At 50.2% G+C, this 19,122-nt stretch overlaps 1 protein-coding gene and 1 long non-coding RNA gene across 3 annotated transcripts in view; one reads left to right on the top strand and one right to left on the bottom strand.

Annotated features, from left to right (window-relative positions):
- Positions 1–5,880: 5,880 nt before the first annotated feature.
- LOC310667976 lies at positions 5,881–18,870 on the bottom strand. Its single transcript, XR_014506502.1, has 2 exons — positions 16,941–18,870; positions 5,881–6,128 (listed from the first exon to the last, which is right to left on the bottom strand). It is a non-coding gene; the product is annotated as an uncharacterized lncRNA (long non-coding RNA).
- Positions 15,945–19,122, top strand: part of FLNA (filamin A) — a 90,745-nt gene continuing 87,567 nt past the window's right edge. The window contains exon 1 of one of the 2 annotated variants that reach the window (XM_083419169.1): positions 15,945–16,180. The gene's annotated coding sequence lies outside the window, so the exon portion shown is untranslated. The remainder of the gene's footprint in view (positions 16,181–19,122) is intronic. The other variant, XM_083419168.1, reaches the window with a different exon arrangement.

Genomic DNA, 19,122 nt, shown 5'->3' on the forward strand with positions numbered 1-19,122 from the left:
AATGATAAGATGAAACACCGTACATTCTCCTGACTGTTTTTAAGACTGTTCTCCGTTGCTTCCAAGGCAAGAGTGCTGCTCTATAAAGATCTCACTTCAAAGGTTTCCAAAATATCCTTTTCCCTGTTCACCATTAATGGTCATCAGCTTGTTGATAAAATCTGTTGAGTCATACACACAGGATTTGATGTTGGGTAGGAAAACCTTAAGTGGAGCACAGACTAAGGAGAGTGGCTCAAAGACTGAGCTGTTTGCTTGATGCAATTGGTTGTCCTGGAGGTAAAAAGCTAGTCTTCAGTAAACCATCAGCGGTCCTTGGGTATTACGTTTATATAAAATTTGTATTGATGGATGGCTGTATTCTGTTGCCAAGTTGTTTTCCAAAAAATTATTCCAATCCTGGAGTGGGCTAGACTCTCCCACACACTAGCAGAGTAACTTCTTATGGCCAGCAAAACTTTTAGAAGTTCCCAGGGGACATATTTGTGCTGCTGTAAATGTGTGTGCATCTTCCTAGCAGTAGAAAATGTAACATATGAAGTGGCCCTTATACAAGTTCTTTTCCATGCTATCTTCAAAGCTAGATAATTGGACCAGCCTCACTTCACAACAAGACCCCCCCCCCTTGGCCTTGCTAATGTGCAGCTAGCTCACACTGCTTATTTTATTTTATTTATTTATTTAGCAACAGTCCCCAGTAAGCAGTAGCTGTTATACACAGTTTCTGCTCATTCCAGATCTATAGTAGTTTAAAGCATTGAGCTCTCCTTTCTCCCTCCCTGGGGAATTAAATTGTGTCAAGTGGGAAGCTGGTCATGGCAGTAGCTGGGAATCTCTGAACTCGGCACACCCCACACACTGGCATGGAGCTGGTGCAACTCTCGTTCTGTGAAGATGTGGCCAATCTGACCATAAATTGCAAAAGGGAGTGCAGTTGATCACCTCGCACGTAGCGGGTTTGACTGAATGACCTTTGGGGGTCCCTTCCAATTCTTCAGTTCTATGAATTGCTCAGTCAGGAGGTAAGCCCTGCATTGTGCTTGTACAGTGGTACCTCGGGTTACATACGCTTCAGGTTACACACTGCTAACCCAGAAATAGTGCTTCAGGTTAAGAACTTTGCTTCAGGATGAGAACAGAAATCGTGCTCTGGCAGCACCGCAGCAGCAGCAGGCCCCATTAGCTAAAGTGGTGCTTCAGGTTTAGAACAGTTTCAGGTTAAGAACAGACCTCTGGAACGAATTAAGTACTTAACCCAAGGTACCACTGTATGCCCTATTCCCCCCCCCCCCCATATTCTGCTGGGGAAAATTAAAGATGTTCATGTGCAAAGTGGACCCTTTGGAGCCGTCCGAGATTCTGGCTGCAGCCTAAGAAAATAAAAGGTCCAGACTGGAGCCTCCACTACACCAACCAGGGGGGAAACTGGCTCCACTCGGCTGTATTGTTTCTCCTGGTGACTTTTAGTGGGGAAAGCAGGTCAAGTAAAACAATATATTCTAGACACAATTGAGGAGAAACTGGAAGAGTGAGCTTCAACCGAAAACCTGAAAGGGGGACATTTTATCCCTAACACTCTAAACAGCGCCCATGGTGTTTATTCCCATATTACAGGCATCCCAGCACCGGACGACAAGCCACATGAGGTAGTTGGGAGTTGACTACTAAGCTGCAGGTGGGTATCTGTCTGCACTTCTGCATTAGATTTGTGGGAGCACTTTCAAATGCAGCAGGGTTAGGGATTTTGCCACACATCCAGTGTGATGATGAGCTCTGGAGAACCCGAAAGCTTGCACACTGTTTTGTAAACATTTTGGTTTGTAGCAATCCTGACAATGGTGTAGGAAGATTACAGGCACACTGTGTGTGTGTTGCCCAGAATTAAGTCCAGCTCACCAGTAGTCCCATAACAAGCCATTCCTCCTTTCCTTTCTTAATACTCTCGGTCTCATCTGTGCACTGCCAAACTAGGTAATCCAGTGAAAGTAAATCTTCTCCTCCTCCTCGCTGCAGCCAGATCCAGACTTCAGCCTTGCTTACTGCCAGGAAGCGTCTTGTGTTTGGCTGAAAGATGGACTCAGCAAAATAGTGATGCGGCCCCAACCCACCTCCCCTCTGTACTGTGTTCATAGAAAGGTTAATTTGATAATGCAAAAAACAACCAACACCCAACCCTCATCTTAATGTCATTCTTACATGCAAATATACAACTTGAGATGCTTGTTGTTTTTTCTAAAGTCAGTGATGTGTGGGGACAAAGCCAAATACAAACATTCAGAAGTGATAATCTGAGTACCATGGAGCAGTCAGTGGTTTCCCTCCACTACTATAGATCTTTAACAGCCACTATGGGGATCCTGTTACCTTCTAGAGGCTGTTGGGACTACATTTCACATGATCCTTAACTCTTGCTGATGCTGACTGGGGATGATGGGAGTCGACATCCATAAGCACCCGTTTAATCTCCCTGTTGTTGGCATCCATTTGTCTCAAGAGACAACGCAATGCACCTTCTGGAGTGAAGAATCACAGCGCCTGCTGTGGCTGCAGAGACCGGTAGTTTGTAACTGCTATGTTAACAGCACAGTAGTGACCTCTTTGGGGGCACAGGCCTGAGCAGCGTGTATGGAGGTCCCCCTCTTGGCCTCACTGATGTGGTCCAAAGGAAAGCAGAGCAATACATTTGGCACCAGATTGGGACTCGACTCCAAATCAGTGTAGGGTTTTTAAGCCTTTTCTTCTCCTGGAGATATCCTACCAGGCAGCAGAGCTTTAGGACCAGAGTTTTCCTTCTCCTGATGGGTTACCTTCTCAGGTTTACGAGCCCCACTTGCCCCCTCACTTCCCTCTATAGCACGTGCAGAAACCATCTTCTTGACCACTGATTGGACCAACTCTTGCTCTTGTCTGCTCAATCCACCGGAGCCTGTCTTCTCATGCAGGGGAAGTCCCTGACTCACCAAGAGTTTGGGACCCATCAGCTACCCTTATCTAGTTTAGCTGGCCAGTCAAAGCTGTTTCCCAGGGTGTGGCAGCTGTCACATGCCGACAGCTTCTAGGAGCCACAGGTGAGAGCTTGTGCAGGCTGGGGGCCAAAGGTGGATAAACGACCCCAGAAGGAGCATGACGTTTCCCACAGCTTAACACCCCATGCAGCCCTCCCTGAGATGTAACTATCACATCAGATTGTGCTTCTGAGCTCTTCCATGGAAGGCGTCTCTGGAGCACAGCCTGCTTTATAGCGCAAGCAGTAGGAGTTTCATTTCTCTGACTAGGGCAGCAGGGGGCACCAAAAGACCACGAGCAATGTTCTCATGTAGCATGTAGGTTAAAGTTGTAGGCTGTGCCCCCAATCCTTCCACAGAGCTCAAGAAGATGCCTGAGCCCCATTTCCTTCTTACTGCCCTATTCGTTCTTTCTCTCCCCCCTTACCTCCCTCGCCCCCAAAGGAAAAATAGCAAAAAACCATGTGGAGGTTTCAGAAGCGAATGTTTCTTGATGTCTCCCTTAGCTGTTCATCTCAGCAAGTCTCTCCCATCCCACCCCCCAGAGCTCAGGAATGCAGGCCTTGAGCTGAGTCACCTTGGCTCAGTGTAAACACAGCCCCAAAGTGGAGTGGCTGCCTTATAGGGGAGAGATTCCAGTGCCCTCCCTGCCTGCCTCCCTCCCCCAGCCAGGAACAGGCCTCAACAGGCCTGGCTCCCAGCCCAGCCGCCCACCCCCATTCTGCAGCACTCTCCCCATGTCCTATCCAAGGGGAGAGGCGCGGCGCCTGGCTTGCTGCTCTTCCTCCAGTTCACTGCAGTCTTGGCAGACTCAAATGCTGCTGCCCCAGTAGCTTAGGGCTGCCTGCCTGCGCATGTGCTGTGTTTCAGGCAGCTGGTTCTACAAGGGCAGTTAAGGGCTATTAACCCCTTAGGGGGTGCACATGTCTTGTGCTGCTGCATGTCAGAGCTGCGGAGGGCCGTAGGCGCGTCACAACGACAGCCCAAACGTGGGAATCTTCCTTATACTGAGCGAGATCGCGGTTCCATCTTGCTCAGTCTCTTCTATGCACTGGCTGGCAGCAGCTCTCCAGGAGACTTTCTTGGCACAGATACTGGAGGGTTGCCCATGGGCCCTTCTGCAGGCAAGGCATGTGTCCTGCCACTGAGCGGCTGCAATTGCTGCAAACTGCTCCCCTCTGCACACACTTCACGAGGGAACTCTTGTGGTGAAGTTCCTTCCGCGCTGGGATCCTCGGAGAGAGCAAGAAAGGAAGTGTGTGTGCGTTGATTGACTGACAGGCAGACAGGAGGAAGCTCATCCCTCTCTAACCACCCAACTTTCCTTTCCTTTCAGAGCCAGAAGTCTTGCCTCTGGTCTTTCTGATAACACCATCCCTCCTGCAAGTAGGAAAAAGAAGCCAGGAGGACTGCAGGCCCACATCCACCCTGTTCTCATCCGCTCCATTTTCCTTTTCCATGCCAAGGGAATGAACCCAGGAGTCCTGGCTTGCAAATGCCCCCCCCCCCCACTTCCCTTTAAGTGAGGAGACATGACCTCCTCACCCAGCTGGTATTTCTCAATGACGCTTAGGTCTATCTCCAGCTTCTCCCCCCCCTTTTTTTTTTCATCCTTGCAAGGCCAGATTCCTGAGGGACTGAGGTAATGGGTGGGAGGGACTGGCTGCCCTGTTCACCCCCATCCTTGCTGTCATCATCTGGCAAGAAGCCAGGCCTGGTCTTGAGCATCCGGCTCGGCTCTCGGTTCCTCTGGGCTGCAGCCAACGCCCAGGCTCATGGCTGCTTCATGGCTGCTTCATGTCCTCGCAGTGGGGCAGAAGCAGTGGCAGAGGGGAAGGGCCCTGTGGGCACCCATCAGGCAGCCTCTTCACATTTCCGCTTAGCTGCCGAGTCGGCAAGTTTCCCCTTTTAAAATTACTTTTAAGAAGAAGGGTAGTTGTTGAACCTGCTTCAGTCAGCTCTCCCAGGATCCCTTGAGGAGCCCCCATCCTCCTCTTGCACTGGTTTCAGGATTTGCAGGGGGGCTGTGCCTGTGGGGAAGCAGGCCATCATCCGTGGGCCCCCTTAACTGGCAAGGTGAGCCTGAACTGGGAGTGCTGCTGAGTCCTCTGCCCAGATGACTCATGGAAGCGAGCCAAGCTGCACCGCATGCCAAATTGTTTTCCCCCTTAAAAAATAACAACTCTGCACCTTCCAACTCCGTCATGCGACTAAAGGTCAGCTTCATCATTTTCTGGAAATGTGCTGCTGCCCAGGAACATTGTCATCCTAGGTTTGTCGAGCTCCTTCACCTCCCCTTTTCCAGTGTTGCTCCCAGCTTCTCACCCTAGAGAGCTGAGCATGCATTATTCTCCCTCTCACCCATGGGGAGGCAACCTAAGGCCCGGGGCCCAGATGCGGCCCAATTGCCTTCTAAATCCGGCCCACGGACGGTCCAGGAATCAGCGTGTTTTTACATGACTTGAATGTGTCCTTTTATTTAAAATGCATGTCTGGGTTATGTGTGGGGCAAAGGAATTCGTTCATTTCCCCCCAAAAAATATAGTCCAGCCCCCCCCCCCAAGGTCTGAGGGACAGTGGACCAGCCCCCTGCTGAATGTTTGCTGACCCCTGCCTAACCCCTGTTTCCTGCTTGGCAGGGGGGTTGGACTCGATGGCCCTTGTGGTCTCTTCCAACTCTATCATTCTATGAACCCCACTTACATGGTACAGTCACAGATACTAAGCAGATGGGGGCTGAGCTATTTTTAGATGGTTTCTGTTCACTTCATAGCGGGCTTAGCCTGTCCCGTGGAATTTGGGATCCCTCCTTCCCATTATGCCGTGTGGGGCCCTGGAATCAACCCCAAAACCTTGCCTCAATGGCACTACTACCTAGAGGAATTTTATCCATTTATTGTTACATGTAAGTCCCACTTTTCCTCCAAGGCATTCAAGGTGATATACATGAGTCTTTGTCCTCCCCTTTGTCCTCACAACAACCTTGTGAGGTAGGTTAGGCAGAGAGAATGGGACAGCCCCAAGGTCACCCAGAGAGCTTCCTGGCAGGGTGTGCGTGCGTTGAACCCTCATCACCCGGGCCCAGGTCTTCATAGAGTTGGAAGGGTCATCTAGTCCAACCCCCTGCAATACAGGAATATTTAAATATTAGAATAGCTTTGGAAGTGGATTTAGGCTGCAGGGTTAGAAGGAGAAGATAGTGTATTTTAAAATAGTATTATTTGTAAGGGTAAAATGTGAAGATTTTTATGGCAAAAGTGTGGTAAGTGTGGTTTTAAAAATGGTTTAAAATTATGATATATGTAAACTGCTAAAGATGATGTAAAATGAAAATCAGATGGGGGGACTTGGGGAAGCTCACCTAACAATGTTTAGAAAAAATAAGGATAAGAAGAATTTGTTTGTATTGTTTGTTTTTCTGTTTGTGTTGTTTATTTGTGTTATAAAACGAATAAAAACAATTTTTTTGGGGGGGTACAGGAATCTTTTGCCCAATGTGGGGCTCGAACCCACAGCCCTGAGATTAAGAATCTCATGCTCTACTAACCGAGCTGGTCCTAGTTCAACACACTAACCACTACACCACATTGTTTCTGGTGCTCTTCCCTATAAAGCCTCTGTCTGTTCACTTTGAGGGATGCCTGTTCAATGTCCCAGCAGACTATATAGCTGGTTACAGCAAACCGCTTCAAAAGCCAGTGAATGGCAGGCTCTTGCAAAGCGAATAAAGAGCCACCTTTTCAGCTGCCCCCTGGGCTATTTACGTAGCTGCAGTAGGATCTGTGGCTGCTGCCTCATGCTGACAGCTTGTAGGAGCCACAGGGGAGAGCTGAGTGCAGGGTGGGAACCAGAGATGGACAAACGACCCCAGAAGGAGGTAAACCAGGTGAGGGGTCTCAAAGCCTCATTGAGTTAGGGACTTCTCTTGCATGCAGAGAGCAGACAAGAGCAATAGTCGAACGGTCAAGAAGGCAGTTTCTAAACATGCTGTAGAAGGAAGTGATGGGCAGACGGGGCTTGTCCACCTGGGAAGGGAGCCCATCTAGGAGAAGGACAACTCTGATCCTAAAGCTCTGCTGCCATGTGGGATAACTCTGGGAGAAGAAAAGGCTAAGGAGCAAACCTTCCACAAATTCGAAGAGGAATCCCTAAGATGGTTGGATGGTACCTTGTACCAGGGCTGCCATATGTTTGGGATTTCCCAGTTATGACAACTTTTGCGTCCAGATTTTCACTTTTTGAAATATGGCAACACTATTTGTATGCCTCCTCTTAGCAACTCCTGAAGCCAAGCTGGTGCCATACATATTGATCTGCAGCGAGGCCAAGAGGGGGTCTTGTCATTTGGGTAGCCCAGGACCTCCAGACACACAGCCCAGGCTTATGCCCCAGAGGGGTCATTTCAGTGCTGCTATGCAGTGATTTGACTTCATCCCCAGAGGCACATTCCATTGTCTCTCAAGCAGTGGGGTTGCAGCATTTGCTGGTGCCAGGGGTGCAGAGGGCGAGCAGAACTCACTGTGCCAGCCCAGACCCCAGTTCCAACACTGCCAAATAGGAGTGCCCCCATGCCACTGGAGCCAAGTGGGGCTACGCTGCACCACCTGCCCACCTGCGCAGGGAGAAGTTTGGCTGGCTGGCGCAGCCCGTTGTGGGTAAATTCCCTCCCTCCAACACTAGCCAGGCAGCCATTCAGCAAGGGGGCCACAGATGCAGCAGCAAAGCCAGTCTGGGCCCTGAACACCAGGGCCCCGGGGCTCAGCGATGCCTGGTGGCAGGGCAGGGATCCCTGCATGAGGGTGTCTGGTTCATGCCCCCTCAGAATTGTGCACCCGAGGCTGAGGCCCCTCTACCTCCCCCAAAACTACACCTCTGCTCTCAAGACAGGCCGATGCCAACCAATACCAAGTTTATCAGCACACCAGAAAAAGGCCACTGTCTGCTAATTGCTACAGCTATTGCTCTGGTGGAAGGCACAACTAGAAAATGTACCTATGGCAGGCGGGGAACAGCTTTCAGCAATTTGTAAATGTGGAAAAGCGAGGAGAGGAACTGAGTGATCTGCAGTGGGACAATAGCGGGTACACAAGAGTGTCCCTGTTTTCATCCAGGAAGTGCTGTGGGGAAGAGTGGGCCATGCACTCTGCTTTCTGTGCCCTCCATCCCCAGCAGGCAGGTTAGTCCTCTGCCTTTCAATATGGCCATTGAAACCACGTCCCAGCCTTTGTGCAAAACTTCCACTAGCTCCTTCAGGGTATCAATAGATGGACATCCTGTCCGGACATGGGAGACCTGCTCACTGCTCTCTCTGAGCCTTGCAGTGAGATGTGTGCCCCAGAATCAGGGTGGGAGAACAGGAGAATGCACAACCCCCAAAGAGCAAAACCAAAAACAAAGGATTGCAAAATAGTCAGGCATTTTGGGAGGGAGGGAGCCTTGCTGGTGGTTGTGCTACATTTTCCCAAGAGGCTTAATACTTCCACCCTGGAGACTGCACAGTTGCTGCTCCTTTCATTTGTCTAATGCCTCTTTGGTGATCTTCAAGCTGGTGGTCAACTGGCCAGAGCTTAGCAGCAGAGCATCTGCTTTGTGTACAGAAGGTCTCAGGTTCAGTCCCTGGACCCTGCCAGATCCCAGGAGCACTGGGAATGTCTCCTTTCTGAAACCCTGCCAGTCAGTATAGACCAGGGAGGGGGAACACCTGGCCCTCCATCCTGCCTGATCACCAGCCATGCTTTCTGGAGTGGGGCAGGGGGGGGGGCAGGATGGAATCCAGCAACATCTAGCAGGCCACAGGTGTGATGCAGCAGCAGCAGCAAAAAAAGTGAATGCTACTCTAGGCCAGGAGGCAAGGCTGGATGAAAAAGGTTCCTCACACCTGACCTGTACCTGAAGAGAGGTTCCTAAACTTGCTATTAACTCTTCTATTAGTCTTCTTTAAGAAGCAGCTTGCTTGAAAGCTGGCCTAGATAATGAGCAAATAATATTTACATTAGAGATAAAACTAAGTGACAAAATAACACATGGCATGAAATGAAAAATCCCGGTCCCAATGGCGGTTGCATTGCTGTTGGTGACAAGGACCCCAGCCCAGCGCAAGTGACAAGAGAGAGAAGGGGGAAGAAGCGACCTCCCTCGCCCCCTCCCTCCCTCGCCCCCTCCCTCCCTCCCTCTCCCTGGTGCTCCTCCTGAGCTGCAAATCCACTGCCACTTGGCCCCCTCTGACACCCCAATCTGATCTCTCCTCCTCCTCCATGCTCAAGTCTCTTGAGGTGGGAAGCCAAATGCAGAGAACCCACCTGCACAAAGGAGAGGGGAGGATTGGGGGTTATGAGTGTGTGTCCCCACCCCGACCTGTCCTTTATTTTGTTCAACCTGCCCCATATTTTGCATGACCAAAGGTGGCAACCCGAGCTGAGGCCCACTGCCCCAGAAGCACCTTCTGCCTCTCTGGTGTTGCTGGTTGCACTTTTGAAAAATGTGTTTCCCCAGCAGCAAAACAGACCGGACCTGCTTGCCAGATTTACAGTTCCGGCCACCACTGGCTGCCTGGGGACCCTATCTGGACTGGATTCCCCCTGCTTGCAGCATAGTTTTGGGGCTATATAGGGACCACATGGCTGCAATATTTGTGGATTTGCTGTTCCATTGCTCTGGGCTTACCTTGCTTCTCCCCCTCCTGCTGGTTTTCCTCTATTCTAGCTTGAGCAAGCCCTTGCCTGGCTCAGAAGTTCTCTCTCTCTGGCAGCCATCAAATGAGCAGGTAAGAAAGGGCAACAAGGCAGGCTTATTTCACTTTGTCTTTGGCAGGTGTGGCGGCCAGAAGGAACAGGGTCCAGGATGCTGGAAAGGATAAATCCTCCAGAGGATACAAAGGGGTCTTTGCAAAGGTAGAAGACTAGGAGGTTTAAAGGAGAAAAGGAGACACAGAGCAGCACGGAGCCTTGCAATCTGGCACTATGGAGAGGTCTGCAGATTACGCTGAGAGAACCCAATTCTTGCAAGTCACCATACCAGGAGAGAACATGGCACCTCTAGAAGCATTATTTCATTCTTGTTAATGTCTGACTTATTTCACTTCCTCCTGTGTTTCTTCCCTTATTTTGAATTAATTTCCTTTTCTTTGCAATTAAGCAAGACTTGTTCATTAAGCAAGACATAGAATGGGCAAGGGAAGTGAACTGGGGAATTTTTAGGGCAGGGACCGTCCATGATTTAAAGCTCTGTGTCTGAGCACTCTTAAAAAATAAAAAATAAATTAACTACTACATTGCTGCAACGCGACACTCCAACTTTACAACATCTGTGCTGACTCTCAGATTTTGGGTTTGGTGAAATATATTTAACAAACAAATAACCCACTTAAATTGTGTAACCCAAATAGGGTCTACTCAGCCCAAAGAATTTAAGCAATGTGGACTATAGTCACTTCTGGGGTCCCTCCAGAATTCGGGGCCTAAAGCTTCATTAGTTTCATAGTAGATCTGCCTCTGCTGACATACCAACCAAGGACCAGTTCTGCCAGGAACCAGACCAGGCTGTCAGGAGGGTCTCAGCATACAAACACCTATTCCTCCTGAGAGATTTCAGTGCCATAGTTGGGGACGATCGTCGTGCATGGGACACCTGCACAGACCACTTTGGTATTGGGAACATGAACAGGAACGGACAAAGGCTGCTGGAGCTGTGCTCCTATCACAGCCTCTGCATCGTGAACACATTCTACACAACAAGGCAAAATGGCGAGTGTCCTGGAGACATCCAAGGTCACCACTGGCACCAGCTAGACTTGATTATCACCAGGCGATCGGCGCTGAACTGTGTTCACATCACACAGAGCTACCACCGCACTGACTGTGACTCAGATCCCTCCCTGGCAGTGAGCAAGATCAATCTCCAGCCAAAGAGGACCCATAGTACCAGCCTCATATCGATACTGCCGGAACAGTCACACCTGAACTGTGAACGCTTCTCTGAATCTGTAGAACATGCTCTACTGAACTGCCCCAGAGATCGCATTGAAGCAAGGTGGGACCACACAAAGGGACAACCTACAACACAGCTCTGGCCAATGCTCAGGCAAGCTGGGAGTTGAAGACCAACAATATCAGGAGGATCACACAGGTTCCCTGTCTGCTTTAGCCAGATCCAGCCATGAGCCTGCAAGCAGCTGAAATAGTGACCAGCAATGCACAACATCACTATTCCTTCCATGGTCTTAGGAACCACAAAGATAGTGTCTGGGATACTTGCTAGGTGAAGCACAGGACTGGAATCCTAGTGTGACTTTTCTCCACTCAGAGAATTGCTCCCTCTTAAAGACAAAGTCAGTCATTCAGATCCAACTCCGCTTCCTAAATTTCCCTGGATCTATGGAAAATGAATAGGAATTCTGGATTGGAAACTCACACCCTGCTGTGTGGTGTTCACGGTTGTGAAAGGGCCCTTCCTCTCCCAGCCACCCTCAGACACACACGGGGGGCTCTTTTCATCACTTTGAGGGGTTTTGTGCCAATTGAAACATAGGGAGCTCCCTCAGACCTCTGGTCCACTGGCAGGGTCTGAACTGACTTGTGCCTCTCCAGAGTTTTGGGCAGGAGTCTCTCCCCGCCCTGCCTGGAGATGCCGGGGACTGAAGCTGGTACCTTCTGCACACAAATTGGATGCTTAGACCTTCCCCTGAGGTCTTTGGGCTTCTCCTTCACAAATGGCATGTTCTTGGGTGTTTCCTCTTGCTCCCACCTCTAGTAAACACTGTGAAGTGTGAAGCAGGGGAGAGTCCCATTCATGGATGTAAACACACTGAATGTCTCCAGGCCCTGGTACGCAATGGTATCATCCCTGCTGCACACCAGGACCTGGAGAGGCCTCAAATATTGCTTGATCTGCATCCGTCTCTATATGGCCCTGAACCCTCCAGTCTAGGGACATCCAAAGTGGACTGGGAGGTTGCAGAAGTCTCCTAATCTTGGTTCAAAATCTAGATTTGTCAGGATTTGCTAGGATTTTTTTACACCATGTGAGTGCTCTGTGTAAACCAGATCAACATGCAAATCTGTCTAAGGGCTCACAGTTGGGTGTTTACTTACAGCTGAAGGAAGCATATGTCACAAGGAATCTGTTAGTCTTTGTACTGCCAAAAGACACTTTGCTGTTTTTACTTAGTGCTGGAAGATCCAGCAAGTTTACATTGTTTCCTAGTTGATATCTCAAAGAAAAGGCCGTTGCAGAGCAGAGCATCACTTACGGGCAGAAGTAGCTGAGCTGAGAGTCCTTTCCTAGGCAGCCTCATCCACTCACCCCCCACCCAGCACCCCCTATTCAAAGCAAAGGAACATCTAATCTCAGTACGGGTGTGAAACCAAGAGAAGCTGCCGTGGCGTCAACCAGACCAAAAGGAAGTACTCTTGCTGAAGGGCGGCGTTAAAGTGGGTCAAGATTCCTCTTCTTTGAAAGCCTGCCAGTGTGAGAGCCTAAAATGTTCACAAAACTTCATTCCAGGTATGCAAATATGGTAATGCGGCAGCTGGAGGAATGCACCCCATTGCACTTCCTATGACTTTGTACCCTTGCACATATACATTCCATTAAACTGACTGGGTGACTTACTGAGCAACATCACGATTGGATTCAATTTTTGACTTAGCCACATATTTTTGCCTAGCTTTGGAAAAGTTTCTCTGGTTCATTTGCTTCGTTTGAGACATGGGCATTATTATCAATAAGAATGCTTCCACATGCTCCTCCATTTCAGCTGGTATGATGGCTGTGGGGGGCATTTATGTGTATTAGAACCCCAGCACTGTTTCTTTTTTCAAGAAGAGAGCAACCGATTGGAGGAAGCAAATTGCTTGATGTTTCTATATTCAGAATTTTCCTGCCCCACATCCTCCCCACAAGCAGCTTATTCCACTCTGTATTCCATATACATTTTTCAAAAAAGGATCTCAGGTTGGAGTGATGGAAGGGGCAGCTGCACCCGAGCCCTTGGAAACCTGCTAGGGGGGAGAACCTGTGGCCCTCCAGGTCAGCATTTCTTAACTTGGTGCCCCCCATATGTTGCCAGACTCCAACTCCCCTCATCAGTGGCCATGCTGCAGTCTGAAACGTCTGATTGGGAAGCTGCTTCAGATGTGATGGACCCCAGCTCCCATCAGCTCCATCCAGCACAGGCAGCAGAACATCTGGAGAGCCAGAGTTGTCATTCCTGGACTAGAGGGACCAATGGTCTGAGTCAGTAGGAGCAGCTCCACACTCTTGCTCTCGGTTGTCTTGGTCCAGTGTGCACACACCACTGAAGTATGCGTGTTTTATTCTACCTCTCTGTTGCAATGAGCTTAGGTGAGTTGAACATACAGGAGCAGGTCCAACACAATTCACCAAGTTCATTGTGACAAAGAGGTAGATTAAAGCAATATAAAGCATTTCGTTCATTAAGGCTGAAATGGATTTGTTGAAATCCATTGGATTTGTTCCTGAGTCACCATGGAGAGGGCCAGGCTGTAAAACTGCCATAGGCACAATCCTGGCACTCTGCAGAACGGCTTCAGAGTGCATGCTGCATGGAGCCTCCTGTATCACATGTCATTTCCTGTGTGCCAATTTGTGCCTCTCCCCCAAATTTTATTAAATTTAAGAAATTTTAACAAATCAACTTCAACTTTAATACGTACTTCCCTTAACGGTTTGACTTCCCATCTTTACCTCCATGATGTTTTTAATTCCTTTCTCTGCTGCATTATGTTGCATATATATATATCCTACTTATTTCCTCTATTACAATTGTTGTAATTTCTCTTCTCCTACATATATTTTGAATCCTGCTCACGACTTCATTTGGCCACAATACTTCCTCAAATAGTCCAAAAGGGGTCTCTACTTTTCAATAAAAGTTCATTGGTTTGATCTCTTACTCCTGCTGTCAATTTTGCCATTTCTGCCTAGTCTATTAGTTCTAAGATCCATTCTTCCTTGGTTGGAACTTCTTCCTTCCTTCTATTTCTGCACATATAGGATTCTGGCTGTTGCTGTTGTTGCATACATAAATAATTTAATCATCCTCATATGAAGAGGATCCTGAGGTGTGGGTAGTATATGGCAGTGAGACTACAGCCTGCCACTAGATGAGCCAGAGCCTTGCTGCTTGGCCCTCAGAAGAGTGGCCCCCTCAGGAAGCCAATTTTGGACACTTTGAAGGGTGACAGATAGGTAGATCTGGCCCTTGGGGCTCAACCCACCAGGAAGTTTTTCTAAGCAAAGGAGCAGATTCAAGAGGAGGCTGTTCCAAGAGAACTTCCCAATGGATTGTGCTTCATTTTACATAGGAAGCTTCCATTGGCCCATCTTGCTCAGTAATGGTCACCAATGGCCCATAGTTCTCCAGGGTTTCAGGCAAGAGTCTTTCACTGCTCTACCTGCACAGGCCAGGGATAGACTGTGGGACCTTCTGCATCATTCTGCCACTGAGATGGGCACTACCCCAACACTTCCCATATTAATCAATGGAGAGGAAGTGGGACCATTTGCATTTTAGACACCAAAATGGCTGGTCCTGGCTGCACAGTTTTCTGGTGTAACAATTTCCGGATCTCCCCTCAATATGGGATCTGGCAGTCCACTTGCTTTTCTCATGTGCTCTGTCTTCAAGAAATAGATTTGGAAGATCACCTCTCTCTGCCCTGCCCTGAGTGTGCAGCTCAGGGCTCCGTGTTCCATATTGTACAAGCCTAAAGCATGCATCTGTGCTGCTGGCACACGTGCACACACACAGGCTGCAGCACACAAGTGCCTGCATAAACACCTACGCAGACATGCCATGGAGCAGGCAAACGCATCGCATAGGAACTCCAACGCATACAGGCTTGCTCAGCTGTAGACATACATACATCCACTCACTCACTCAGGTGGGTAACAAATCATGTACCATTTTTTAAGTTGATAGGTTTGCCGATTTTTAGACATAGCTCTGGGTTCTTTGTATGTCATCTATTACAAATAAGTAATTATGTATTCTTATAACCCAGGCATGGCTAACCTTGGCCCTCCAGATGTTTTGGGACTACAATTCCCATCATCCCTGCCCACCGGTCCTGTTAGCTAGGGATGATGGGAGCTGTAGTCCCAAAACATCTGGAGGGCCAAGTTTGGCCATGCCTTGTCATTCTCTCTCTCAAGTCTTTTATCAGCCATGCCAGCCACTCAGCCGTCCTGACTGCAGCCATTCCCAGCAGCAGCTTATCACCCTCAACACCCAGGCCTGCCATGCCTCACTTCCTGCCACTTCCTGCCCCCTCTGTCTCCGTCCCCCCCCCCCGTGCCCCACGTCCCTCACGAGCTGACCCTCTTCCTTCCCCTTCTGTGCCCATGATTCATGCCCAGCCCATAGTGATGGGGCACAGAGTGGCACCATGACTAAGCGGAAAGATCCCTGGGTCAATGTGGGCATGGCCATGGGGGTTAAGGGGGCTTGCGGTGGTCTGCCTGGCATTTGGGGCGAGGGAGGTGGCCTAGAGGTGGGGGGTCATTTTGGGGCTTGAAGATTCCTGTGTCCACGGGGTAACTTCCAGGAGGCTTGTGCAGGAGGGCAGCCCTGTGAATTGTGCCCCTGGGGAGTGGGGCAGATCTGTCTGTTGTGCCCCCTACCACCCTTCAACAATGTCCAAAGCCCTGCAAACTTGACATAGCCGCTTTGCCTTGCTTGAGCCCTCCGCTCGCCAGTCCCCTCCCCCCCATGGTGGCTGATGCCCCCTAGTGGAAGGAGGGGGATGCCCCTTCCGTGGCTGAGCTTCCCACGCCCCGCTTGCAGTGGAGGGCAAAGGGCCAACGACCGGCGCGCTCCCCGTGGGGCGCCCTCTAGAGGGGCAACCCTTGTACCCCGGGGTGGACGTCGCTCTGCGCTCCCCCCGGGGGCGGCGCCTGGGTCCCTCCTCCTCCTGCTGCTCCCCCCATCTGCTGTCACCGGCCTCCCCCCGTCCCTCCTTCCTCCCGTCGACTCTGCTCTTTACCAATTAAGGCTTGCTGAGCCGCCCGCCCGCCCGGTGTCCTCCCCGCCGCCGCCCGCCGCCCGGCCATTCCGAGCCCAGCTCCGGCCCGAGACGCACGCACCGCCCCGTCCCGTCCCAGGCAGGCAGGAGCACCAGCCCGAGCCCTGCCCGCCCGCCCGCCGGTCCGGAGAGGTGAGATGGGCCAGAGGGAGCGGGCGCCGCCGGGGCTGGACGGGCGGCTGGGACCGGGAAAGGGCGGGGGAAGGAAGAAGGCGCCGGGAAGGAGGAAGACGGAAGGTGGACCGGGCGGGGAAAGGGAGGGAAGTCAGGCTGGGGATGCGGGAGGGAGGCCGGGAAGCGCAAGGAGGAAGGAGTCGTCGGCGGGGAGCACGAGAGCCGGGATGCCTAAGCTGAGAAGAGCCGAGGCGGGCAGCCAGGAGGACACGCGGCGGAGGGACCCGCGTGCACGGCACGTCGGGATGCGGGAGCTGCGCGGAAGAGGGAGCAGGGGAGCGGGAGCGTCCGGAGAAGAAAGGGGTCCGCTGCTAAGCAGAAGAGCGGAAGGCGAGCGGGGTCTCGGGCCTTCCTCCCCTCGCAGCGCCCCCTCCTGGGCCCGGGTCCCACCCTCCATCGCCCCCTGGGTGGGCAACAGGGGGCCTCTTCGCGTGACCGAGGGGGAGATGTGGAGGGCAAGGTCCTGGGTGGACCAGCGGCACGGAACCTCCCCACTCCCCTTCCAGTAGAACCGTTTGCTCAGCTGGTTCCTGGGCATCATCCGGCCAGGGGCAAGGGATCTGTGCATCACGCATCAGGTACAAGAGACACGTGATAAGTGGCCACCCGCGTGAACTCCTGCTCAGTGCAGAAGCGCGGTCACCCACCCATTCCACCACACACCCCCTCCCCGCTTGGCCGGGCGATGGACGCAGTCGCTTTATTCAGGTGACTTTACCTGCACGCCCTGGTTAAACCCAACAGCCTTTTCAGTTCACCTTTCTGCCAGCCTGGGTTGCATCTGTGTAGGCGGGCCGGGAGGACGAGTCTGGAGCTTGTGAGCCTGTGGTTCTTGCAGCACAGCCAGAGCCACCAAAATCCTTTTGCCTTTGATTAGTAGATCAGAAGATAACTAGCATCGGTGAAGGTCGGGAAGTCTCTTGGTAAGCAGGAATTCGAAATAGACCCGTGCAGGTTCCGTGCGCCACCCTTAAAGTGCCCCCCTAAATAACATGGGGCACAGTCATGGCATTGCATATTACTCGGTTCTGCGCCCCTAACATGAATCCTGCCCCTCCTAAAATAAATCCTGACTACGCCATGGGCACAGTCTTCTCGGAAGCCCTGCAAACTGTCGAAACGGTGGCTCCCCTGCCTATTTTAGTGAGGCGGGGGCAGGAGAATTTCCCCGCGGATTTTGTCCTCCGGGTGGGAGGGAACTTTGCTGGCTCTCACTCAGCTGTCCTTAAGGGGACCACCCCCCAAATCCACCTTAGGGGGCTGCATCGTTTCACAGTGAGGCTGTTTCTCAGGGAGTAGAAGCGCCACCTCTTAGCACCTCTTTAACCACATCTGATTCGGAACACAAAAGTGTGTCATCTGGTCTAAGCAATTTCTGGGTGTGTGCCTTCGTGGCTGATGGTGCTGCAAAATGCAGAAGTTTCTGGTCACTTTTTTCCTGTGTGATGGGGAATGTGCAATTATGGGCTCGTGATTGTGCCCCAGGTTGGTTTCTGACACCACTGAGTGTCAGCCACAACTGGGTGTGGCCGGTGAGAACAAGGGAGAAGAATACACATCAGAGCAAATTAGCTACCCCTGAGCATCATTTTAAACATCTTGTCATCTTCACAATCCTGGAAGCTGTATTGCGTTGCATTACATTGTTTGGAATTGTAATGTAATGTAATACATTGTACAGTCTTGTATTATTTATCCTTTCCCTAGCATGTTCATGGTGGGGCACATGGTGTTATCCCGTCCTATCCTCGTAACAACCCTGCAAAGCAGACTAATCTGAAATGCAGAAGCTCATAGCTACACAGCAAGTTCTCTGGCTCAGTGGGGATTGGAACCCAAATTGTTGAGCTCGAAGGCTAACACGCTCCACCACACTGGCAAACGTGAAAATTGTTTTTCCCACCAACAATTTTAATGCATATTTTATTTAACTTATTGAATTTCTACACCACCCTCCACCCAAGGATCACAGGGTGGTTTGCAGTATCAAAGCACAAAAATACACAACATCGTAACAAACAAAAACAATAACCTCCATACATAGTTTAAATGTTATTATAATTAAATATATTATTTCAGGAGACAAGTGGAAATTCTAATGGCCATTAGTGACTGTAAGCATTTAATTGGGAGAAGGTGATATTTATTCTGGATGAATTAACAAAAAGTCTAAGGGTGTGATTTTGTGCCTATCGTATGAATGCAGCCTCACTTAATCCTTGTTCACCACCCATGTGTCAGTACAATTGTGGTAATTAAAGAGTACAGCCCCCACCCCTAGCTCTCAGTGCATACTCACATGCGCATGCTCAAGATAATGTAAGGCAAAAACCAGCATGACCTTATGCCATTTATGCAGAAATAAATCCCAATTTATTCTATTAGGATTACTCCTGGGCATACCATAGGATAACAGCCTTACAGTAACCATGTCTACTTGGAATTAAAGCCTTCTGTATTCATTGGGATTTACTCCCAGGTAAATGGGATTGGGATTGCAGTCAAGCAGTCTGCAATCCTATATTAATTTACATGGAAATAAGCCCCATTAAACTTGTCTGATGATTAGACAAGTATAGGATTGCATTATTAGAAGTCCGTGAAAAGTCATTAACTATTAACTATTCCTATATGTTCACAATTAAAGAGAGGACACCTGGGGTCCTCCAGATGTCTTGAACTACAACTCCCTTCGGCTCCAGGTAGCAGGGCTGATGGAAATTGCAGTCCAAAGCAACTGGAGGACACCAGGTGAGTGAAGGCTGGCATAAAAGCTTTTGTGAGCCAGTCAAGGGGTTTCGATGTGCTTTAGAATTGTGAATATAGTACAAGTATTGTTATTGCAGATTACCCTGGAAAGAATGAGTATTCCGAAAGTATATTGCATCAGAAAGAAGGGG

The sequence above is a fragment of the Podarcis tiliguerta genome (assembly GCF_965153285.1).
Source record: "Podarcis tiliguerta genome assembly, chromosome: 17".
NCBI classification, from domain to species: domain Eukaryota; kingdom Metazoa; phylum Chordata; class Lepidosauria; order Squamata; family Lacertidae; genus Podarcis; species Podarcis tiliguerta.